Below are 14,532 nucleotides of genomic sequence, written 5' to 3' on the forward strand. Positions count from 1 at the left end.
CTCAAAACACACCTATAACTCATTAAGAAAATAAACTCAACCCTTTTAGACCATGCGCCATGGCGCAAAGCAGGTTTTCCCGTCCTTAAATTAGCAAAAACGCGTCCTGACACGCCCTGAAAGCGTTCGCTCCCTGTGTTTTGCGCTCTGAGCATGGACCGTCAAAATAGAGCCCATAATGACAGAAACAAGTGCTCGACCCAAGAAAACTGGAGCCGAGCACAACAGGACAGGATTAGACATGATTAGTGTCCGGATTCTGCCAACAAAACAAAAATTTACATGACCAGAGTGGCAGAACCCTGACACATGTCCATGATGACAGCACAGAATATTTTACTAGATATTTTTCAGGATACTAGTATTCAGCTCAGAGTGACATTTAAAGGCTTAACTAAGTAAATTAGGCAAGTTAGGGTAATTAGGCAAATTATTATTCGGTAGACAATTAAATAAATATTGCTTAAAGGGGCTAATAACATTAATTAACAATACTGATTAAGTTTTTAATATTAAACATTGCTTTTATTTTAACTGATATAAAACAAGAATTTCACCAGAAAAAAAATACTGTGAAGAATTCCTTTTCATTTATGAAATATTTTAAAAAGAAAATCACAGGATGGCGAATAATTTTGACCTCAGCTGTATGTATTGTATATATAATGAAAAGTGACTAGTAATTATTTACTTAAGTATTTTTTTTCATCAGATTTTTTACTCTTACACGAGTAACTGTTAAGATTGTTACGTTTAGTTGAGTAAAAAATTCTGCAAGTACTTGTATTTTTACTTGAGTATAGACTTTAGAAAATCTACCCTCCTCTGCTGAATGAAAAACACAATCACTTTATTAGTGTGTGTATAGAAACAAATACTTATTGACTTCTGTCTAATGGTATACTCAGAATCCTACCTGTAAGCTCTGGAATAATAAAGTAGTTGTTTATACAAAGTGCAACAGTTTTCGGCGTCCACCAGCTCTGGGGTTTTAGAAGAGCTTTAACGACCATCCATGTTTTGGTCTCTCTCTTTTTTTTTAGTTATTTTTTTTTTTTTTTTTTTTGTGATACAAAGAGAAAGTACAGGAAATATGTTTACAAAAAGAAAACATAAAACAGAAATCAGATTTTCTTCTTGATCACCCGGATCAAGCACACTCACATGCTTACACCCATGTAAAGGGGACTTATTATGTCCAACGTGCGCTGCTCTCATCTGGGGTTTTGTGCTCAAAGCACCCGCTGACTGCCTCAGACTTCCGCATAGGCTGCGCATGCCAGAGTGTGTGTGTGGTCATGTGATGTGAATTTTCAGCAGTGTAGTGTAGATGGAGATCTTTTCAGAAACAATTGGTGAAACTCTAATGTGGATGTGGATCATTTTTGTTCTAAAACGCCGTTTTAAAGCTAAACTGTATTAGTGTAAACGGGGCCACATACACTATGGACAATTTAGCTTACCCTATCCACCTGTGTTTGGACTTGTGGGGGAAACCGGAGCAAAAAAAAAATTAAAAAATACATTTTGATCATTAGAGGCTGTTTATGTTCACACACTGCTGCCACACAACAGTGTGTTTAAACCCCTTACAAACGTGATTTTTGCATAATAAGTCCTCTTTAATACCCCATTCACTGAACCTCTTTATCCAGCATTTACAGTCAAACAGTTTGTATTGAGAAGCAACTGACTCACATAGCATCTCGCTTTCAATCAGGCTCTCAGTCTAAATGAAATGCATCACAGACTCCTAATGTGTTTTTATTTGAATCTACAGGAGTTTTCTGAGTCTCTGAGCCCCACCTGGAGGAAGATCTACACTGTAAAAAAATGATATGATCAGTTCGTCATGACAGCTTATACTGTATGCACGCTGTTTTAAGTCAGTTTAAAGTTCAATGGACTCGTAAGATTGATTTTCATTCATTCATTTTCTTTTTGGCTCAGTCCCTTAATTAATCAGGGGTCGCCACAGCGGAATGAACCGCCAAATAAAATCACTTTTATAGTCACATAATAAAAGTGATTAGATTTGGCGGTTCATTCCGCTGTGGAGAAATGGACTGCCAAATCAAATCACTTTTATTATGTGACTATAAAAGTGATTTTATTTGGCGGTTCATTCCGCTGTGGTGACCCCTGATTAATAAAAGGACTAATGGAGTCATAAGATTAATTTTCATTCATTTATCCATTTATTTTCTTTTCGGCTTAGTCCCTTTATCAATCAGGGGTCGCCACAGTGGAATGAACCGCCAAATAAAATCACTTTTATAGTCACATAATAAAAGTGATTGTATGTATGTATGTAAATATATATTCATACATTTTGATGTACATGCTCTAGTTTAACTAAGACCTTGTATATATATATATATATATATATATATATATATATATATATATATATATATATATATATATATATATATATATACAAGGTCTTAGTTAAACTAGAGCAATTAAGCAGCTTTTATACAAATGTCATCCATATTTATCCATATTTGGATAAAAGCGTCTGCTAAATGACAATGTAAATGTAAATATGAGCCCATTAAAAAGCATTGGATGCAGCCCAGATTGCACTGCACCAGGTCTGCAGCCAGACCCCTCTCGTTCATCTTGCTCTCCTGCACTTGCACATCTCCACCAATAGATGTCAGTCTTGCATTGAATAAATGTATTGAGCTGGTATTGAGTGAATACATTGAGGAAAAGTATTCAGGAGTCAACATTTGAGGTGGATCAAAAAGTATTTTCAGGTTGTTTTGGGAAAAAATAAAGTCTTGGGACAAATTTAAATAAAGGTGATCCCCTCCAAATGTTGACTACTGTATTTATACACTGCCATTTGATTCTGTACTATGTAAACAGTTGTTGTTTTTTATTACAGGTTATAAAAACGTATCTGGTCACTGGTCTCAAAATGTGGAAAATAGATTGAGAAGTTGCTTGTGACTGTGAAGAGTGCATATCATGTGGTTACAAAACAAGAGTATGATTTTTATAAATAAATAAATAATATATAATATAATACAACAATATAAATATATATATATATATATATATATATATATATATATATATATATATATATATATATATATATATATATATATATATATATTCATTAATTCATTAATTAATTCATTCATTTATTCATTCGGCTTAGTGCACAGTCCAAACACATGCGCTATACGTGAATTGAGTAAGCTAAATTGGTTGCAGTGTATGGGGGTGAATGAGTGTGTATGGGTGTTTCCCAGTCTGGGTTGCGGCTGGAAGTGCATACACTACGTACAGGAATTGAGTTTGAGACCTATGTTTTTTAGTTTAATACATGCGCAAGGTTTTAATGTGTCGTCACATTTTGCCTTCTATATCTTTTTAACACTAAACTGATGAATGAATTCAATTCAATTCAATAATTGCTTTATTGGCATGACAATTGTTATGTTTTGCCAAAGCAGTTATAAAGTTTACATAAAAAGTAACATACACACACACACACACACACACACACACACACACACACACACACACACACACACACACACACACACACACACACACACATATATAAACAGAACACACAGTAAATAGTAGTAGCAAAAAAAAAAAAGATGATATTTATATATAATAATTAAATAAAATATCAACAATACATCAAATTATTCAATATATTACATTAATATTCAATATATTATATTATTATTCAACAATAATTATTCATACAATTCAATACAAAAATAGATCAGAATAAACTGTACATTTTTAGGATAAAACAGTAATAAAAACAATAATCAGTATATTTACAATGATTCATTTATAATCATCTGGGTTTTAATCTCTCTGTCTCTCGACAGATGGCGCTATGTGTTTAGTAATAATAGAGTTAAAGGGGCGGAGCAGAGAGTGTCACACACACACACACACACTCTCACAGCGCAGGCCGTCGGAGAAGGAGTGCGCTGACTCTCCAAACACACACACTTACACACAGTGAGAGCTCAGCATCATCATCATCACAATCATCATCCTCCGCATCATCACTGACAGCAGCGCGAGCTCGGGATCCTCATACAATGAAACGTGCGCGCGCAGATTCATGTGAAGGTAAGACAGCTGGAGTTCACATCAGCATCACACAGACAAACACACACAGGAGCTGCTGGGATTACCGTGCGATGCATCACCGTGATCCCGCGTGTGTGCTTGATTTGGACAGACTATAGTGTTGTGATCACTGAAGGCGGATTTATTTCCCTCTACAGACACCAGAGCTCATCTACTGCATGTTTCAGTAGGACATCAGTGTTGTTCTGCTTCTGGATTGGGGAAATAAGTCACCGGAGACGCCAGGTTTCACTTTTCCGGACAGTTACAGGTGTGCAAACATTGACAGCTCATTAATAGGCGAGTTCGTGTGTGTTTGGTTCGTATTTGCTGTGTTCATTGTTGATATAGGAGTTTGTGTTGATAATATCTGTGTTAGTTTTCGTAATTTAGATAAAATTGGTTATATATTTGCTCATTTGTTCATTTTTGAACACTTAACAACTAAGTAAGACGGTCTCTATATTGTTTATCACGCTACTTTACATAATAGAGGCAACGTAAAGTTGGTTATTCGGATATTCAGACATTCTCCTTAATAATATAAGTTCAGAAAAGTATTTAAAATAGGGAAATCACATTAGCAGCCAGTGACTATTAAAGTACATTGTTTACAGTCAGTTAAATATTGCTAATGCTGTTTTGAAGTCATAACTTTACTTAGGCTAACATGCTAATTCAGACCTGTTATTCAAATTAGCATGACAATTTAGAGACCGTTAAATGAGAGAATATGCGAATATAAAACCAATTTACCTTAATCTTTATATATTCGGTCTGAATTAGCTTGCAAGTGTGACTTTAAAAACAAGATTAGCACTAATTAAATGACTGTGAACGTACTCTGATAGTCATTGGCTGCTTATATGATTTCCCTATTTAAAATAACAGTTACTTTTCTGAAATTATATTATTAAGGGGAAAGTCTGCATATAAAGCCAACTTTACCCCAATGTTATAGTATTTTATTGTTATTAATATCGTTTTTGCAGAGTTATAAGCTCTTATAATGTTATATTTGGAAACTAAATATGTTATTTAAACATTTTAAAGCGCGTTTATGAAGTTTTTATGGTTGTTTTACCTCATTGTTGTGTTAAATTTATGAACAAACGTATTGTTGGGTTATTTTTTTCAATACATACATTTAAATGAGACTTTTGCATCGGTTGTGGTTGTCTATATTTGATTCTTAGTTCTGTTAAAACAGCCCAGCTTTTTTTCTAGAATCTAGAGTGTAGGTTAATTGAGATTGTGTTTATATATTTAGTTTGTCCACATTTTATTGATGTTTATAAAAAAGCACATTACAAAAGGAGGTAGACGTTTGACATTAGGTCAAACTACCTTTATTTCATTAATGTTTTATATAAAACTGTGTCAGAGTAGATATTGTTTTTGTTAGTTACCTTAATGATATTGTTAGTTAATATCTTTTGCAGAGTTATAAGTTTCTAGTTTAATGTGGAAACTAAATGTATTATTTAAACAGTTTATTGATTGTCTATGAAGTTTATAAAATCACAGAGTTGATAGTTATACACCCAAAGAAAAATGTTGGGTTGTTTTACCTCAGTGTTGCGTTAAATGTATGAACAAACGTATTGTTGGGTTATTTTTTTTAAACATACATTTAAAGTAGACTTTTAAACCGGTTGTGTTTGTCTATATTTGGCTCATCTTTTGGGTTAAAACAGCCCAGCGTTTTTCTAGAGTGTATGTTAATTGAGATCATGTTTTTATATTTAGTTTGTCCACGTTTTTATTGATCTTTACAAAAAGTGGATTACAGAAGGAGGTAGAAGTTTGACATATTAAAACAAGCTACCTTTATTTCAGTGGTGTTTTGTAGGAAACTTTATAACATCCATAGTTGATAGTTGTACACTAAAAGACAAATGCTGGGTTGTTTTACCTCATTGTTGCTTTAATTTATAAACAAACATGACGTTGAGGTATTTTTTTATACATACATTTAAATTAGACTTTTAAATCGGTTGTGTTTGTCCATATTTGACTCATCTTTGTGTTAAAACAGCGCAATATTTCTTAGAGTGTAGGTTAATTAAGATCATCTTTTTGTATTTAGTGAGTCTGTTTTTTTTTATTGATGTTTACAAAAAGTGCATTGCAAAAGGTGGAAGGTTGACATTAAATGAAGCTACCTTTATTTCAATAGTGTTTTTTACAAAACTGATTGTGTCAGAGTAGATTTTGCTTTTGTTAGTTACCTTAATGTTATTGTGAGTAATCTCTTTTTTGCAGAGTTATAAGCTCTGATTATGTGACATGTGGAAACTAAATATATTATTTAAACAATTTAACGATTGTTTATAGAGTTTATAAAATCACAGAGTTGACAGTTCTACACCCAAAGAAAAAGCTGGGTTGTTTTACCTCATTGTTGTGTTAAATTTATGAACAAACATAACGTTGGGTTATTTTTTTATACATACATTTGAATTAGACTTTTAAATCGGTTGTGTTTGTCCATATTTGACTCATCTTTGTGTTAAAACAGCGCAAGATTTCTTAGAGTGTAGGTTAATTAAGATCGTCTTTTTGTATTTAGTGAGCCTGTTTTTTATTTTTATTGATGTTTACAAAAAGTGCATTGCAAAAGGTGGAGGGTTGACATTAAATGAAGCTACCTTTATTTCAATAGTGTTTTTTACAAAACTGATTGTGTCAGAGTAGATTTTGTTTTTATCAGTTACCTTAATGTTATTTTGAGTAATCTCGTTTTTGCAGAGTTATAAGCTCTGATAATGTGACGTGGAAACTAAATATATTATTTAAACATTTAACGATTGTTTATAGAGTTTATAAAATCACAGAGTTGATAGTTCTACACCCAAAGAAAAAGCTGGGTTGTTTTACCTCATTGTTGTGTTAAATTTATGAACAAACGTATTGTTGGGTTATTTTTTATACATGCATTTAAATCTGACTTTTAAATCGGTTGTGTTTGTCAATATTTGCCCATCTTTGTTATAAAACAGGCCAGTGTTTTGTTCTTTTAGAGTATAGCTTAATTGAGATGGTGTTTATACATTTAGTTTGTCAACATTTTTACTGATGTTTACTAAAAGTACAATTACAAAAGGAGGAAGACATTTGACATTAAGTCAAGCTACGTTTATTTCAATAGTGCTTTGTAAAGAACTGATTGTGTCAGAGTAGCTTCATAACATTAAGGTAAAGTTATGATTCGCACGTTTTTTCATTTTTAAACTGTAACGTTGTGTGACGTTTAATATTCTGTCTGAAATTGCATGTAAGTGTGACTTGAAAACAATATTTGGACTATTTAATTGACCGTGAAATAAAGGGACTAAGCTGAAAAGGAAATGAATGAAAGAACTTGTGACTTTGAATTTTTGGTCTGATATAGCATGTGTACGTGTGATTTCAAAACAACTTTAGCACTATTTAAATGACTGAACAATGTTGAACGTTAATAGCCATTGGCTGCTTATATGATTTTCCTATTTAAAATGCTTTTCTGAAATTATATTAATGAGAAAGTCAGACTGTGTGAATATAAAGCCAACTTTACCCCAATGTTACAGTGTTTTATTTTTATTAATATTGTTTTTGGAGAGTTATAAGCTCCTATAAGGTGACATGTGGAATCTAAACGTATTATTTAAACAGTTTGATGATTGTTTATGGAGTTTTTAAAGTCACGGAGTTGATAGGTTTACACTCTAAACAATGTTGTGTTGTTTTGCCTTAACGTTGTGATTAAATTTATGAACAAATGCAAAATTGGGTTATTTTTAACCAAATAAATTTAAATTGCAATTTTTTATTGCACTTACATTACAACTCTTAGATTTCTCAGATTTGAGTAAAACAGCCCAGCATTTTATTAGAATGTAGCGATCATGTTTGCATATACATCTATACATTGGATGTTCAAAACAATATATACGATACTTGCATATACATATAAACTTCATGCATACATACAACCACATACACATGCACATACATATAAACTCGCTGCATGTGAACATGTATGTGTGCGTGTATGTGGTTGTTTATGCAAGGATCGAGTTTATATGTATGTGGTTGTATGCATGCATCAAGTTTATATGCAAGTTTCATATTGTTTTGAACATCCAATAGTATAGATGTACATGTGAATAATTCATAAGTGTATATGCACATGTTTTATGTATGTGTTGATAAGCAAGTTTGATTCAAATGCTACACAGCACCTCATATTGTCAAGCTACATTCCTTCGGTAGGGTTTTGTGCAAAACTGATTGTGTCAGAGTAGCTTCATAACGTTGGGGTGAAGTTTTATGTTCACACATTCAGAGTTTATCCTTAATAAAATAAATCCAGAACAGTATTTTCAAAGTACAACTGTGTTTACAGTTAATTAAACAGTGCTAATGTTGCTTTAAAGTGATTCTTCCATGCTATTTCAGGCCTAATATTCAAATTAGCGTGGTAAACAATAGGACTGCAAGATATTGGAGAAATATGATATCAGTGTTTAATTTTTAATATTTTTTTTGTTATAAATGCTGCCATATGAATACAGTTTGAAAAGATAAGTGGCTCTATTTGGCATTTTTCTAGGTAGTCTTAACATTATTCAGGTACAATAAAACAGTGCAAAAAATTTTTAAACATGATTTTAAACTCTTGAAATACCTTAAAAACGCATGCAGTTGATAAACTTCACTCTATTATAGTTACACTTAGCAGTGACTCTACAAATCACATGCATTCTGTAGCTCTTTTTCAACTATAATTCAGACTCAACATTGCATTTCTTGCGATGCAACTATTGCACATCCACACATTGTGATATCAAAGCTGAAATATTGTGTTGTGCAGTCTTAATAAACAATATAGGGACCGTGTCACAAGTTTAAACATGAACAATTGTGCAAATATATAACTAACTTTACCTCAAACAGAAAGGTAACAGAAAATAATAGAAGTTTAACCATTTGGCACGCTGCAGGAACAACTGTTCATGTAAGCGTGAAGTGTGAAGATGCATTTTATTACAGCCAAGTGCTTCACATCAAGTGCAACCTATTAATAGACTATTATATAAATACAATGAAGAAAAAAAACGTGAAATGCATGCAGGATTAAATTAAAATCTATTCTTAAGGCAAACATCAGGTGTGTGAAATCTGTGTTGGTTTAATGATAATGGAGTGTATACCTATATATCTGTTGGTTATACAGTCTTATAACTACACACTCACACTCATACACTACTGCCAATTTAGTTTGTTCGGATCCCCTACAGTGCATGTATTTGGACTGTGGGGGATACCGGAGCTCCCGGAGGAAACCCACGCCAACACGGGGAGAACATGCAAACTCCATACGGAAATGCCAGCTGGGACTCGAAGCAGCGACTCTCTTGCTGTGAGGAGACAGTGCTAACCACTGAGCCACCGTGCCGCATATAATGTGTTCATATTTACCTGTCAGAATCATCGATTGACACCTTTATCTAATTGTCAGTTTGGTCTGAGTGGAATTGAACTGGCGTCAATCATTTTCGGCTCATTTAAATACGGTTGTGATCAGAGTTGTTTGTTTCCAAGAAGATCTCTGTCTCTTAAATCAAGCTGCTCTCTTCCCTCGCTAGCAATCAAGACAATAGTAATTGTGTGTAGCAGTGCTTATCTGATTCATTATGCCGGAATCCATGAATTGATTTGTCCAGGTGATAAAGCTCTGATTTACCTGGTTAGTTAATGCCTGTCAGGTGCTGTGATGAATTATTGATGCTGACACACAGGCGAGTTCGCCGGCGAGGGTTTGACTCTTCAGATGAATGAAGTGCTTCTCATTGAAAGACGTTTGACCTTTTGTCAGGCTGGTTAGTTTATCTCTCAGTCGAGGTTGGAAAATGACCTAAATCATGCGAACAGCGAGACATCCTTGACTTGTTTGCTTTACTGTAAAACTCTGCTGATAAAAATGGAGAATCGTTATTTGTAATGGTTTTTTCGTTATTTATTCGGTTATAATAAAAGTTGGCAAAAATATCACGTCAAAATTTTTTTTTTTTCACCATTCATGATTTTATCACGATTCTTTTTTTAAATGTTTTGGTGCTTTGTTAACATCAAATGGATAATAATAAAGAGTTAGAGATGTGGGACATCATCAGAGTGAGCAAATATTGACAGAATACAATTTTTGGTGTCAATTATCCCTTTTTGACAAGCAAGAGTATGTTGAGTTTATTTGTTTGCTGGGCCTTTAAAAAAACACACTGATTTTTCTGTTAACTGTTTTCTTATAGTTTAGATAGGGCTGTGCAATTAATCGAAAATCCGATTTCGATTTTAGCTTCTAACGATTATGAAAAACCATTAATCCAGAGATAAACAATTATTAACTTAGCGCGAAAGACCGCATGCTTATGTGTGTGTATGCGGCGCGCACACACATAAGCATGCGGTCAGCATACAGTCTCATTCGCACACTGAAACGAGCAGAGCGCAGTCAGCGCACACATCTAAAGTTATCTTATAGTGAGCACTTTAATGGTCAAATAGGTGTCAAAACGCGGTGTTTAGTGATTATTCATATTAACCCTCATTTGTGTAATAAACATACGAGTTGAGAATCAAAAGACGTGAAAGAGAAACCATTAAAGTGAAACCACGCGATGTTCCTGATGCTGCCTTATGATGATTAATCAAACAACGAAACGAGAAAATCCCTCACTGCTTTTGACTGAAGGACTTTTGTAGCTAAAGTGTTTTTCTTACAGTGAAGATGCTTAAAGCACAGTTTTTATTCTATTTTTCATATTTCATATTTTTATTCTATTATATTTATTTCTCTTTCCTTTGCAGTGTGGAAAATAACTGTATATATGCAGTTAAAGTCAGAATTATTAGCCCTCCTGAATATTAGCAACTCTTTTCCTCCCCAATTTCTGTTTAATGGAAAGAAGATTTTTTTCCAACTTATTTCTGAACAATAGTTTTAATAACTCATTTTCTGATAACTCAACTGGCAAGTCATTGTATAACAGTAGTTTCTTCTGCAGACAATCAAAAATATTTATTGCTTAAGGGGGCTAATAATATTGACCTTAAAATGGGTTTCAAAATATTTAAAACTGCTTTTATTCTAGCTGAAAAAAACAAAAAACAAATAAGTCTTTCTCCAGATTAAAAAATATTAAAGGAAATACTGTTAAAAGTCCTTGCTCTGTTAAACATGATTTGGGAAATATTTATTTAAAAAAAATCCTCAGGAGCGCTAATACTTTTGACTTCAACTGATAATCGTTTTAAATAATCGTGATAACAATTATGACCAAAATAATCGTGATTCTGATTTTTCCCAAAATCGAGCAGCCCTAAGTTTAGACTAGGGCTGCACGATTAATCGGAAAAAGATCACGATCTCGATTCAACCCTACACATGATCTTAATGAAATGAAATGTTCAAGGTCAGGAGAGAAGCTTAAGGGTGCAGTGGGTGATCTGCCAAAATGCTAACCGCTTAGCATATCATCTTTGGAACGCAAAAACTTTCAAAAATATATGGTCACACTTACAATAAGGTTCATTAGTTAATGTTAATTACTGCATTTACTAAGATGAACAAACAATGAACAATACATTTACTACTGTATTTGTTCATGTTAGTTAACGTTAGTTATTGAAAATACTCATGGTGCATTAACTAATGTTAATAAGCATGGACTTGAACATTAATAATGCATTAATAAATGTTCAATTATGATTAATAAATGCTGTACATGTGTTGTTCATGATTAGTTCATGTTAGTAAATGCATTAACTAATGAACCTTATTGTAAAGTGTTACCAAATATATATACCTATTTTTCTTCCACCCATTTTTTTTTCTCCACCATCACGTCCCTTTCGCGTCTCCATATAATAGAGATGCTGCACAATCAGCTAAAATGTTGCTAGAATTAGTTGTTTAGGTATGGCTGATATTTATTGCATCACTAAAAATGATTGAGGTTATATCCATGTGTTCATGTGTTGTGCGATAACTCCGTAATATTGATTATTGCGACAGACCTAATTATCATAATACTCAGCAACAATATTGAATATTTTTCCAGTATCCTGCAGGCTTATTTGTAATGGTATTTAATCATATTAGTAATGGAAACCATTAGATTTTCTGCAATGTTTTCTAGCTGTTTTTCAGCAGGGTTATGCCACTAATTGCCTCCTAATAAAGTTAAACCCTTTGCATTTAAAACTCAGAGTCTAAAAGTCTGATTCCACAGATGAGTTTGGTATAACGTTGACTTAAATGCGCAGCCTAATGTATTCAAGAGCAAATTTACATTTTCAACAATGAGCTCACACAGTTAGACATTGGTAAAAACACACAGATGGTTAAAATTGCTGCCAGGGCTTCAGTTCTGCGGCGATTACACGGGCAGACGAACGGATAGATTTAAACGGAGATCTGTCTTGGAAAGGACATAATTGTGGGCTGTCTTGGTGTTGATTCTGGTCTCTGGGTCTTTAGGCTGCAGTAAGTGTTGGAGATCTTCAGATTTCACAGCGAACGCTACGGAACTTCTGCAGAGATGAACGAGAGACTTTGTGCTCGTCTGATCAACTCATCTGTGTTTGAGTTCAGATGAGACCACAGAAGCTAACCAAACTTTTCTAGAGTATGTTTGAGGCATATTTCACAGCAGAAGCACTAAAACAATATAAGGATCACAAAAATAAAAGCTGTTGAAGGACAACAATCGGAAAAAACAACAACATTTTAATATTTTATTAGCAGGTTTTGTACACACACACACACACACACACACACATAAATATATGTTTTTATACATACAAACACACACCGTTGAAGTTAAAATTATTAGACCACCTTTGAACTTTTATTTCTTTTTTAAATATTTCCCAAATGATGTTTAAAAGAGCAAGGAAATTTACACAGTATGTCTGATAATACTTTTTCTTCTGGAGAAAGTCTTATTTGTTTTATTTCAGCTTTAATAAAAGCAGTTTTAAATTTTTTAAAAGCCATTTTAAGGTAAAAATTATTAGCCCCTTTAAGCTATATATTTTTTTCGATAGTCTACAGAACAAACCATCATTATACAATAACTTGCCTAATTACCCTAACCTGCCTAATTAACCTAGTTAAGCCTTTAAATTTCACTTTTGGCTGCATTTTAAACTGCACTGTTCAAGTGACTCAATTCCGATTGTTTTCTCCCATGTGGCACAGATCGGATATGGTCCATGTACGTGTAAGCAGGAACAAATCACATGCATTCCCATTTACTCAAATCAGATTCAGGCCTTGTTCATATGTGGAAATTTATCCGATATGAATCGGATCTGTGCCATTGTGTCTGCTGTGTAAGCAGGTCGGATTTTCACATGTCAGTGCGAGTCGTGCGTCATTAAAAACCATAGCGAATGACGTCAAGTCTGACGCTTTCATTTCAGTACAGACTTCAGCAGAGTGCCAAACCTTAAATCTCATACAAGCGTACTTAAACAGCTTTTATATTGTCATATAGCACAGGTATTTAAGCATGTTAACGAGAGGGAGAGATCTCTGTCAATGTCTGCCATGTAATCAATATAACCCAAGATAAAACTAGTGCAAACATCATGTGCATAAATCACGCCATGGACATTACATTAAGATGCCTGAAGGTTTAAAAAGTCAATATATCCAAAGAAGATGGACAAATGAGAACCTTTCTGTCATAAACTAGAGTAAAACAGCTTGTCAAAAGCTGCGAACAGATTACATACAGGAATAGAGAAAAGAGACCTCTTTAATTATCAGCTGTTAGTCAGCGCCTGCTCTTTTTTTCCTGTTCATTGCGCCTTTGCCGTGTGCTGTGTAAATGCAGATGATCGGATACGAGTCATTTTTCAAAGATGATGTAAGCAGGTCATCAAAAAAATCTGACATGTTCACAAAATCGGAATTGACCATCAAGATCTGCAGTGTAAATGCAGCCTTTAAGCTGTATGGAAGTGTCTTGAAAAATATCGAGTCAAATATTATTTACTGTCATCATGACAAAGATAAAATAAATCAGTTATTAAAGATGAGTTATTAACACTATTATGATTAGAAATGTGTTAAAAAATCTGCTCTATGTTAAACAGAAATAAATCCACACAAAGGCATTTATTCTCAAAAGCTGCGCGGAAGTGAATGCGTCTGAGTGTTCTGATTGGCTAAAGTAGACGTCTCACGTCAGCATGTTAGTCCGGCTATTTTCCGGAAAGAGAAGTTGTAACCTTACTGGTAATTTGCCAGAATGCTGCGCTGTGTGAACACAGAAGGAAGATTGCTGGAAAGAGTGCGTGCACATCTAGAACGTGCTGACGTGAGACGTCTACTTTAGCCAATCAGAACACTCAGAC

At 33.7% G+C, this 14,532-nt stretch overlaps 1 protein-coding gene across 5 annotated transcripts in view; it reads left to right on the plus strand.

Moving 5' to 3' along the window:
• The first annotated feature begins 3,937 nt into the window (after positions 1-3,937).
• The window catches only part of LOC100334314 (kelch-like protein 29), a 380,138-nt gene continuing 369,543 nt past the window's right edge, over positions 3,938-14,532 (plus strand). For 3 of the 5 annotated variants that reach the window (XR_012393198.1, XM_073928104.1, XM_073928106.1), the window contains exons 1-2: positions 3,938-4,119; positions 4,278-4,390. The gene's annotated coding sequence lies outside the window, so the exon portion shown is untranslated. The remainder of the gene's footprint in view (positions 4,120-4,277; positions 4,391-14,532) is intronic. The other 2 variants (XM_073928105.1, XM_073928107.1) reach the window with 1 other exon arrangement.

This window comes from Danio rerio, chromosome 17, assembly GCF_049306965.1.
Source record: "Danio rerio strain Tuebingen ecotype United States chromosome 17, GRCz12tu, whole genome shotgun sequence".
Taxonomy (NCBI): domain Eukaryota; kingdom Metazoa; phylum Chordata; class Actinopteri; order Cypriniformes; family Danionidae; genus Danio; species Danio rerio.